At 41.0% G+C, this 10,922-nt stretch overlaps 1 long non-coding RNA gene across 1 annotated transcript; it reads left to right on the top strand.

The window, feature by feature from the left end:
• Positions 1-323: 323 nt before the first annotated feature.
• LOC138915819 (uncharacterized) lies at positions 324-10,416 on the top strand. The gene is made up of 4 exons (XR_011422142.1): positions 324-575; positions 1,871-1,919; positions 8,913-8,993; positions 9,378-10,416. It is a non-coding gene; the product is annotated as an uncharacterized lncRNA (long non-coding RNA).
• The last annotated feature ends 506 nt before the right edge of the window (positions 10,417-10,922 follow it).

The raw sequence follows: 10,922 nt of genomic DNA, 5'->3' as shown, positions 1-10,922 counted from the left end.
CTTAGTGGCCCGTCAAATTTACTGGCTAAATGTAATGACAATTTTTAAAGCTGTAAAGTAATTTCTAATTCAACGTTCCCCTGTCTTTGTGCACTGTTTCTATGACCAGGTGTCATAAAGAGTTGCTCAGGAAAGAATACAAGTTCAGAAGATGTAAAAAGAATGTGTTTACTAGATTCTTCCACCTGAATAGCTTAGCATCAAGAAGTCTTTTCCTAGGTCTCATTCACTGGTAAGTGCTCAATAAGCATCATTGATGAATTGAGCAGTAATTCTGCTCCAGCGTCCAGTGCTTTCACCTGTCACAGGTTAAAGAGAATGGAATTGGCCACTCAACAAAGCAGCAAACACCCCCAAGGTCCTAAGTAAAATGCTGTTATTGATTCAGTAGGTAGCTCATCTTTCTACAGTTCAATATCTTTAACTAGCATTTCAGTCCAATATTTTTAAGTAACATATCTTTTCTTTGCTTTTTTTCCTTCAGGGTAAGAAGAAATTGTTTCCCTTATAATTTAATATGGCTGCGTTAAAAATTGAAACAATTAGATGTAAAAGGAAATATTCTAACAGTTTAGGTATGTGCTGGTATATTTGCCTATTTGATTCCTTTCTTCCTTTTTATTCCCCAATGTTATGACTATAACTGGTATAATTGTTTTCTTTTTGTTGAGTTGACCATTTGATGGAATTCTCTTTTTCTTTTGAACTTTGGCTGTGCTTGTGATCTGTAACATAAGTGGAATCCTAGAGAAGCATAGAAATTTGGAGTTTACTTAGTTTGAAACCTCACTCCCTAAGCAAGAATTCCCTCTACAGCATTTTTGAAAATGTTCTTTGTGCTCTATTGAACTCTTCCAACATGGTGGTTCTCATTTTTTCAAAGGACAGCCAATTTCAGATTTTTATATCCTTTCTTATTATGAGCCCAAGTCTCCCTCCTGTATCTTTCCTCTACCCCCACTCCATTGTTCCCAGTTTGGTGCTCTAAAACATGCAGAATGTGTTTATTTCATCTCCCCTATGACAGCTATTTCAGATATATGAAATTAGCTCTATTTGGACTCTTTCTCAGTTAAGACATCAGTAATTCTTTCAGCTACTCTTCTCACCTCATAGTTTTCAATATTTAAGAATCCAGGTTATTTTCTAATGTTCATAAGGTAGTTCTCATTGTCAATCTCTTCCATGTGTAGTTTTAGGTGACTTTTTTACTCTAATTCTTAGTAAAGTTGTCACAGACAGTCTCTGTGTCTTGTCTTTGGTAAAATTCACTTGAGGGTCTAGCACAGATTATGTCTTTTTATTTAAAAATTTTTTTTTATTGAGCTCATAATAGTTTATAACTGTGAAATTTCAGTTGTACATTATTATTTGTCTGTCACCATACATATGTGCCCCTTTACCCCTTAAGCCCACCCTACAACCCCTTTCCTCTCCAGTGAAAACTAGTCTGATCTCTTTGTCTGTGTATTTGTTTATCTTCCACATATGGAAATCATACGGTGTTTGTCTTTCTCTGTCTAGCTTATGTCACTTAACATAATACCCTCAAGTTCCATCCATGTTATTGCAAATGGGATGGTTTTTGTCTTTTTTATGACTGAGTAATATTCCATTGTGGAATATATATATGTATATATATATACATACCACGTCTTCTTTATCCACTCATCAGTCAATGGGCACTTGGGTTGCTTCTGCGTCTTGGCTATTGTGAATAATGCTGCAATGAACATTGTATAGGGGTGCATAAGTCTCTTTGAATTGTTGATTTCAAGTTCTTTGGGTAAATACCCAGTAGTGGAATAGCTGGGTTACATGGTATTTTGACTTTTAATTTTTTGAGAATTCTCCATACTGTTTTCCATAGTGGCTGCACCAGTTTGCATTCCCACCCAGATTGTGTCTTCTACACACAAGTAAGTTCAAAACAAATATTTTTTTTAAAAAATAAAGTATTGAAAATGTATTATTAAAAGAGAATTGTTCCACAACTGGAAGGACCAACAACTGAAAAAAATATACAGCTATGTACGGGGGGATTTGGGGAGAAAAAGCAGAAAAAACAAAAAGAAGATCGGCAACAGTTGTTAGCTCAGGTGCCAATCTTAAAAAAAAAAAAAAGAGGGGCTGGCCCAGTGGCACAGTGGTAAAGTGCGCACGTTCCACTTCAGTGACCTGGGGTTCACTGGTTTGGATCCCGGGTGCAGACATGGCACCGCTTGGCAAGCCATGTTGTGGTAGGTATCCCACATATCACATATAAAGTAGAGGAAGATGGACTATGGAGCTAAAAAGCTGATTTGTACCCTTACGTGAGTTGGACTTCCCAATTGGTAGGCTTCACTGTGCGATGGGTGATCCAGATGGGACGTTTTGTTGTGGTCCCCTAAACAGCTAGTAGCTGTGTGGCTTTTCTCTTGGATCGTTAGAGAGAAATCCTCCACATCTGCTAGGGTGAACGAAGCCTGTCGCTGACATCTCATTTTCTTTAGTCCCCCTCCTTTCAATACAATTTCTCTAGTACCACTGAGTCTAGTAATCCTTAGCACAAAATGTCTCTCCAGAGTGAAACCGCAAGTCTTCAGCTGAGGTAGAAAGAGAGGCAGTCATGTAAATACGAAGAGACGAGAATTCTACGAGGTCTAACTGCTTCTAATTGTAGACTCCAACCAGTTTAGTTTAGAGCGCATTCCTTAGTCACCGTCAGAGGTAACTCCCACCTTTCATCTTGTCCCTTCCGGGATTCTGTGGTGTGAATCAACTGACCAGGTCAAGAATGTGTTGGGTGAGGGATAAAAGTAAGTGGCAGGTTGGGGGGTGGGGGGAAGTCTTGAAGACCACCAAGGCCCAGAGAATACCTTGAGCAGCATATCATCAAATATTCTTTTAGGGGCTGGCCCAGTGGCATAATGGTTAAGTTCACGTGCAACACTTCAGTGGCCTGGGGTTGGCAGGCTAGGATCCTGGGTGCAGACCTAGCACTGCTTGTCAAGCCATGCTGTGGCAGCATCCCACATAAAACAGAGGAAGATGGGCACAGATGTTAGCTCAGCAACACTCTTCCTCAGCAAAAAGAGGAAGATTGGCAACAGCCATTAGCTCAAAGCCAATCTTCCTCACATACACACACACACACACAAATTCTTTCATATATATATTTATTGCCCTCATGATATTTTATTGTTATAAACGGTGCTGTATCAAACATATTTTTATATATAACTTTGCATATTTTTTGATTTTTTTCTTTAGGAGAAATTTCTACAAGTGGAGAATCTAGGTCACATCCTGCACAGCATTTTAAGGCCTGTGATAATGAAATGAATGGATTTGAGTTTTCCTTCCGCCAGGTGCCCTTGCCATTTCTTATCTTTTTTTTTTTTTTTTTAAAGATTTTATTTTTTCCTTTTTCTCCCCAAAGCCCCCCGGTACATAGTTGTGTATTCTTCGTTGTGGGTTCCTCTAGTTGTGGCATGTGGGACGCTGCCTCAGCGTGGTCTGACGAGCAGTGCCATGTCCGCGCCCAGGATTCGAACCGACGAAACACTGGGCCGCCTGCAGCGGAGCGCGCGAACTTAACCACTCGGCCACGGGGCCAGCCCCACCATTTCTTATCTTGAACAGTGGTCTCGATTCTTCAGAGAGGAGGGAGAAAGTGAGGAGAAGTATAAACAGCTCAATTAATAAATACTTTAAAGTGGTCTTTTGGCAACTAAGTTCTTGCTGCCTCCTCCCCTGTGTTCTTCCAGAGAAGCTTCCAGGCCAGAATTGAGTTGATTCCACCAAGGAGTTTCATGAGAATTAACAGTATCTTCTCTTTTCAGTTGAAAAGTCCTTACTTGTAATTGTGGGCTCTTTCAGGTAATCCAGATGAATGCACAGAACTTTTTTTTCCTTGAAAGATATTTGCCAGCTTGAACCAAAAGTAGATGATAATAGTTGTTTATTGCCGCGGTTAGTGTTCTCAATCAAACCAGCTTTGACACAGTAAAATTTTTTTGAATAAGTTTCATTTAAAAACTATATGAATAATTTGTCCCTAACTCAGAAAGATCTTGTAGGCATAGAAGTCTGGGCAATGCTTCACTGCTCCAGGTGTCTCGGCACACTGTCTGTGGAGGGCTGTATCTGCCGCCCGAGTCTGTGATACACAGCCTACCTGGAGCTTCCACCCAGACTCAGAAATCACTTCTCATGAGGGAGCATTTTAAAAACTCCGCAGGATGAAAGGGTTCAAATTCAAACTCGTGGGAAAAAAAATGGTGGTGGCTGGGTTGGTAGAGACGGAGGTGTTTCATGTGCATGAGAATATCATAATGGACTTCTTGGTGAGGTGTAATTCTCAGAGACGCCAGGAACTTTACACCAAAGAAGAAAATACTCAATAGCAAAAATACAGTTAAATAAAACAACAGGTGTGGGTTTAGTGTAAGTTGTATCTCATCAAGAAGTAATGCTGCAGCTGATATAAAGCGATGATAGTCGCCTTACTTGCTTGGGGTGAACCTGTTTAAAAGTGCATGTAAAGAATACACGGCCATTTATGCTGCATAAACAGAATATTCTCTACAACATGATAATTTTCACATGTAGAAGAAGTTCTTTTTCAGATGCCTTCACTACTATAGAATTTTCCTGTATTTTTTCCCCTTTTCATTTTCAATTGGTTTTGACATTCAGGCTCTTAGGGACAGCTCTGGGTGGCCTTCAAGCAGACAAATGCCTCCAATGATAACCAAATCTAAATAGAGACAAAAACAAACCCTTGAGTATCCTGATGGATTAATGCTTCTTGGAGAGAGTTTCCTTTAATAATTGATTATTTGCTGTGGTTTGGCCATATGTGTTGGGGACAGCATGTCTATTGCCATAACAAACTAATTGAGCAATTCAATCAACACGGCTTCTAGTTCCTGCAGTGGGGTCAACTCCAGGCGTGGCTAGGGAGCACAACTGTGCTCTTAAAACAATACATCTGGGAGACCTGAGACTCTTCCAATTCCCTTCACCTGTGACCCACTTTATGGATTTTAAACTTGTGTGAATCTGATCCCAGAAGGGACAGCTCCCTTCAGTACCCTGTCCCGTAGGCAGAGGGAGTAGATCACCCATTACCACCCTCCTCTCATTCTTAGGTTAATGACTACATTAAATATTAAACGCGTTTCTGTCTCTAGAGTGCCCCTGTAAGTGATTTTACATTAGCTCATCCACTTTTGGCACTGTCCTCTCTTTGATTTCTGACAAAGCATGTTGCCCTGTGTAACATAACTCAGAGGAAATCATGATTGATCTGACAACTGTTAATGTGATGCTTAATAGTAACCTTCATCTTTAGATGTGGAGGAGGATGATGAAGGAGGAGAGGGAAAAGAAAGAGGAGTCAGAGAGAAAAATGTGTCTAGGCTTTTTTAAAGTGACAGGGACGAACCACCTTATTAACATGCCACCAAAAAGTTAACACTTTTGTTCCAACCTTTTTCTTCTTTGAGCCATCGCAGAGTCTCTGATGGCTCAGACGCTGGTTCTAACTCCTCCCCTGCCACAGTTCTGTGGGGCTGCACCAAGAAAGCAAAGAGCATTTGGGGACACAAATATCTCGGGAATCAAATCTGTGGATTTTGCTGCAGCTTTTCAAAAGTTAGGGTTTTACCTTACGCTGCCTGCTGATGTAATATTTAAGGAGGAGGGATGATGTGGTGGAGGCTTCAAGGAGAGCAGAATTAAGACATAATCTCTACTCATTGAGATTATTATAGGAGTAGACAGACAGGCAAGACCCTAGAAGCAGGGAGCGTGGTCGGGGCATCAAGAAAGGTGGTCACCTGTGGGGCTCTAGCTGAGACAGGCTGACGCATCTTTCAGGAGCTGTTTTCAGAAGCTTCAACCAGTAAAGGAGAGGCTTCCCTAAGGCTTTTCCTTCTAAGGGGAAGCTGATTCTTTAAAAACAAAAATCAGCCTCTTTTTTACATGCAGGGAAGTATAGCTGCCCATGCCTCTTTTGGCTGTTCTTTTATGAAGAGGACTAGATTTATATATTTTTTCATTTCTCCTCAGTAGACAGAGAAGAGGAAATCCCTGGGTGATTGAGGAAGTGAGTATTCTTTGAAAATCAGTCAATGCCACGTGGCGAAAGTCCATTCTCGTCCAAGTTGTAGGCGCACCAGTGATTTGGGTCTGTTTAAGACAGGTCTGTCCTTTGTCACCCCTCAGAGACACACTTAAACACATTTTCACAGGATTAGGAGGATGGAGCATGAGTCTAGTAACATTCCTTGCCTCACTTGTAGTTGTTAAGGCTTGCCTGCTGAATGAACCAGGCCTGGATGGAAACTTTCATCACATTTGTATAAATTTTGCTCCCTAAAGAGCCAATACATAACATGTTACTTAAAGTGTTGAAGATGTGTAATTGAATAAAGTTTTATGATAGGAAGGAAGCTTTTAACTAGCTCAACTTTCTCATTTGTCCCATGAGGAACCTGAGATCTTAACAGAGAAAGTAGTCATTTAAGGCCTCACAGCTGGTGGTGTGCAGTTTAGGGGGCCCCGCCCCAGGCCCTAGTCTACACGATACCACCCTGGGAAGAAAACGGATGATTCAATACACAACAGGGGAGAGAAAATGTGGTTGAGAGCTGATTGGCCAGCTCCCCCCTTGTGAAGGAAAATATTACAGATATTCTAGTAGAACATATAGGACCAAATTACTTTTTTTAAAAGTATCTTATGAAAAATCTACCATTTGTTGCACACGCTGCTGGCTGGTAAAATCAAGTAGTACGTTCAGAAAAAAATTATTTAACACAAAACGCCTTAGCTGAAAATTCACTGTCTTTTGATACATATTGCTCCTTTGTCTTCTCAGTAGCGTGTCGACCAAAGAAATCTGCAGTAAAAGTCAAGTTTATGCAAATCAATCAATACAAACTGTACCTGCTATACTGTATACTGTATACTGACTGTGTACAAACTCACAAGTATGGGCAAGGTCTTCACTATGTCATCACCATCAACAGCTTTAAGTCCTAAGCAGTTGCTTGACCTGTAGTAGCTCAGAAGCTACAGCGAGCATCTAGTAGCATGAAAGTGTGGAGTTTTGTATCATTGGATCAGAGTTTCTCAATTGACTATTGACACTTTGGGCCTGAGAATTCTTTTTTGTGGGAGGTCTGTCTTGTGCTGCCCTCTACCCAGTGGATGCCAATAGCATCTCCCATCCCTCCCCTCCCACCCCCCACATTGTAACAACCAAAAATGTCTCCAGACATTGTGCCCTGTAGGTGGTAAAGGGGCAAAATATTTCCCACTGTGTTAGATGTCACCTCAGAATCAGCCCACTTGACCAGTTTGTTCCAGACCACAGAAGTCTGCCTTTGTTTCTGTAACAGGAGACAGCACCACAGTGTATGGGAGTGCATGTATGTATGTGTGACGGGAGAAAGCTAACCAGGCACTTTCTCAACCAATCAGATGACAGGCAGAGAGGGAAGAGATAAAGATCACGAGATCAATCAGGGATTAGCTAGGGAAACAGAAACCACAGGGGAAGACACACAGGGAATTGGTTACACCAGTGATGTGTTGAGCTGAAAGTTATATATGGAACTACAAGGAAAGCCAGAAATGAGCAACAACTGCCACTACCCCAGGCTGGAGAGATAAAGAAAGAGGGTGCTGTGACTTGGTACCATGGTCACCCCAAAAGAGACTGGGACTACGATGGGCCTCTCTAGGGGCAACTGGAAGGAGACCTGAAGATGCCCAAGGGAGGAGGAGGAGGCAGAGGAGAAATACCCTGGCTTCTCTTTTCCTTTTTCTTCACTCACCAATCTCTCACCAGTGCCTCTCCATCGCAAGGCCCAGTTTTCCGCTCCCCTTACCCATGTCATATAGAGTGCAGCAGGAAAGTTTGGAAATAGACCTAAGAGCAAGCAGGCCCAGGGCTGGCACAAATAACTATACTCTCACCTGTTCAAAGGTAGCAAATGGCATGTCCTATTTCCTGGAGAACTAAAACCTGGAGGGGCATAAACTTGTCTTGCTTTATGTCCAAAGTGTGACACATTTTCTACTTCTTCAGTGACTTTATTCTGCCCTCCCAAAGCTAACAAGGCACAAAGACAAGAGCCAGGTGGATGACCGTGACTGTCTTGGGGCAACCCAAGAGATTTTATACTGATATTGACTTAAGATAAAAAAAACACAACACAGTAGTGAGTGGCTTACTTTTATAGAGCATTCACCATGTGCCAGACTCTCTGTTAATTACATGCATAATTTAATTCTAACTTTCCAAAATGTTTTATGATGCAAGCACTATTATCATCCCTTTTTTGGAGACCAGAAAACCAAAGTAGAGAGAACTTAAGGAAACTGCCCAAGGTGACATAATTAGTAAGTGGAGAAGCGTGATTGGAATTCAGGACTTATGATATTGCATACCTCAAAATCTTGGCCACTGCGTTGCACTGCCATGTCATGGGAATACGATGATGATGTTAGGTAACATTTGTCAAGGTGTTATAGTGTGCCTGGTTGTGTTTTAAGTGCTTTTCTATTTCTTGGTATTACTCATTGAAATCACACAATAGCCCATTTTATGGACGAGGGAACTCAGGCACAGAGAGGTGAAGTAACTAGTTGAAGATCACAGAGCTACTAAGTGGTAGTGCTAGGTTTTGATCCTAAGCAATTTTGCCTTCAGATCTGTGTTTTAACCTCTAAAGTGATAAATTGTGTGTGTGTGATTTATTTATTCATTGTTTCATTTCAACCAGTTCCATTCAATGTGAGGCACTTTCCTAGGCCTTGGAGCTACAAAAATGAATATCACATGAGCGAGGAACTTATCATTTAGTGGGATGCTTACAAATGTGTAAATAAATGATGATGATTTCATATGACAGGTGCTGTAAGAGAAGTTTGTCCTAGGAGATATGGAGGAATAAAAGAAGGTTGAGAGTTTTTTCCATGTGGAATGGAAAATGGTAAGTCCATAAATGAGAATTTCATAAAAGAGCTAACTCGTAAGATGTATTTGCACTGTACAAGTTGTGCAAGGGAAGTGACAAGAAAGAAAGTGGAAACTAAAAGAATATTCATTCAGCCAGAGTGTGGGGTTGAGGAGTGTTGGGCAAGGAAGTCAGAAAAGCAGCCAAGATCCAGATGAACAGAGGTCTTACATGATCCAAGAAAGAACTGAGAGGTTCTCCTTTTATAGTGCCTTTAAAATTCCTTAGGGCACATGCTGCATTTATTTAATATTTGCATCTTCTACCAGTTATAAAATTATACTTTCTGGTGCCTTTGAGTGCATTGCGTATAGGTGGTGAGAACTAATGAAATCTTCCTCTGACTGTACTTTGCTGTAGCTGCTTTGTGAGTGATGCACGTGAAGACTCAGAGCTCGGTCCAGCCGGCACTTAGGAGGCTCCGGTGACCTGGATTTGGACAGGCCTTGACCTAAGGCAGTAAAAGCCTTACGGAGAGATTGCTGTGAGGAAGCTGCTGAAATGTCACTCCAGCCTCACTCTCCGCTTCACTGCTGCCCAGCTATTCCCCAAATGGCTTTCTTTGGTGGTCAGCATCACACTGAGTGTTTAGACCCAACAGACAAAGGGAAACCTGCAGTTTGTGATTGAAAATGCATCGTTGGAGCTTTAGTCTAAAGATGCCACAAGCTTTTATTCTTAGAATATGAATAATAAAGAAAGGTAACTGAATTCCCCCATCATGGATGCCATGCTTGGTTCAGTATTTGAGGAGGAGCTGCCCTGGGGGACTTGACTTCTGCCTTGTTCACTGGGCATTTGTGTGACTTCTCCAGTTTCCACAGCCCTGTCGGGACGTGAATCGATGGGAGAGTGGGGGAGGCGATGGCTGCTTGAGTACGATTGGGACAGGATGCCATTGGTTCACTTTTGACAAGTAGAGCCATCTAATGAGCACTATTTCTCCTTTCCCAAACTCTAATTGTTTTGTTACTTGGTTACTGATAATAATATAGTGAATTAGAGGGAAATGTTAATATTAAAACAGAGCGAAAACATCAACAGAGCTTGGAAGAATGTGCATTTGAATGTCCTCATGCTTTTCTGTTGTATAACCATTGGGAAATCACTCAATTTGTAAGTTTTGGTTTTCTCAGTTGTAAAATAATTCCTGTCTCATGTAGTTGATGTGAGGAGTAAATGAATAAATACATATGACAGTGATTTGTGAACTGTGAAATAGTATGCAATTTAACGTATTCCTGTTAATAAATTGACAAGATCAATAGCCTGTTAGCCCCAAGTATTTTCAGAACATTTAAGTTTTAAGTATAAATCTTGGATAGTCTTAAATGCATCTGTTAGCAGAGAGTTCTTTTTCATAAGAAAACTTTTTCTAAGAGCCCACCTTTTGTTCCTCATTCTGTAACCATGGTCCAGAGTTGGCAAGTCATGGAGAGAATAAAAATTGTTATTGAACCATGATAATCTCATCCTGGCAGACAAATGATACGGGAGCACCTGGAGCCCTCTGGCTTGAGTCTGTATCTGAAAAAGGCAGGTAATAATACCTACAGCAGAGGGCAGTTTTCAAGACTAAATGAGTTAATTCTTGCAAAGCACTTAGCATAACCTGTGAAACAGAGTGTTCAATGAATGTTAGCACCTGTTTTTATTATCATTATTACAATACCCACAATCTGTGGGTCCACGTGAGGACTGTTTGATTTCATTCTGGGCACAATGGAGAACCATTGTGAGATTTTAAGCCGCCTTTGAGTCTTTAGTTCATATCTTGAAAATCACCCCCATTTTGCACAACTCAAGCTAATGTCTGAGCAGTATGTCTCAAAACGCTCCATTACCTTGTTTTCTGTAGAAAATAATGTGACTTTGGGAATCTAGTATAAAAAGCAGCTTTAACCA

This window comes from Equus caballus, chromosome 10, assembly GCF_041296265.1.
Source record: "Equus caballus isolate H_3958 breed thoroughbred chromosome 10, TB-T2T, whole genome shotgun sequence".
Classification (NCBI taxonomy): Eukaryota; Metazoa; Chordata; class Mammalia; order Perissodactyla; family Equidae; genus Equus; species Equus caballus.
Note: the sequence above shows the minus strand (reverse complement) of the source record. Positions and strands in the feature narration are given on the sequence as shown.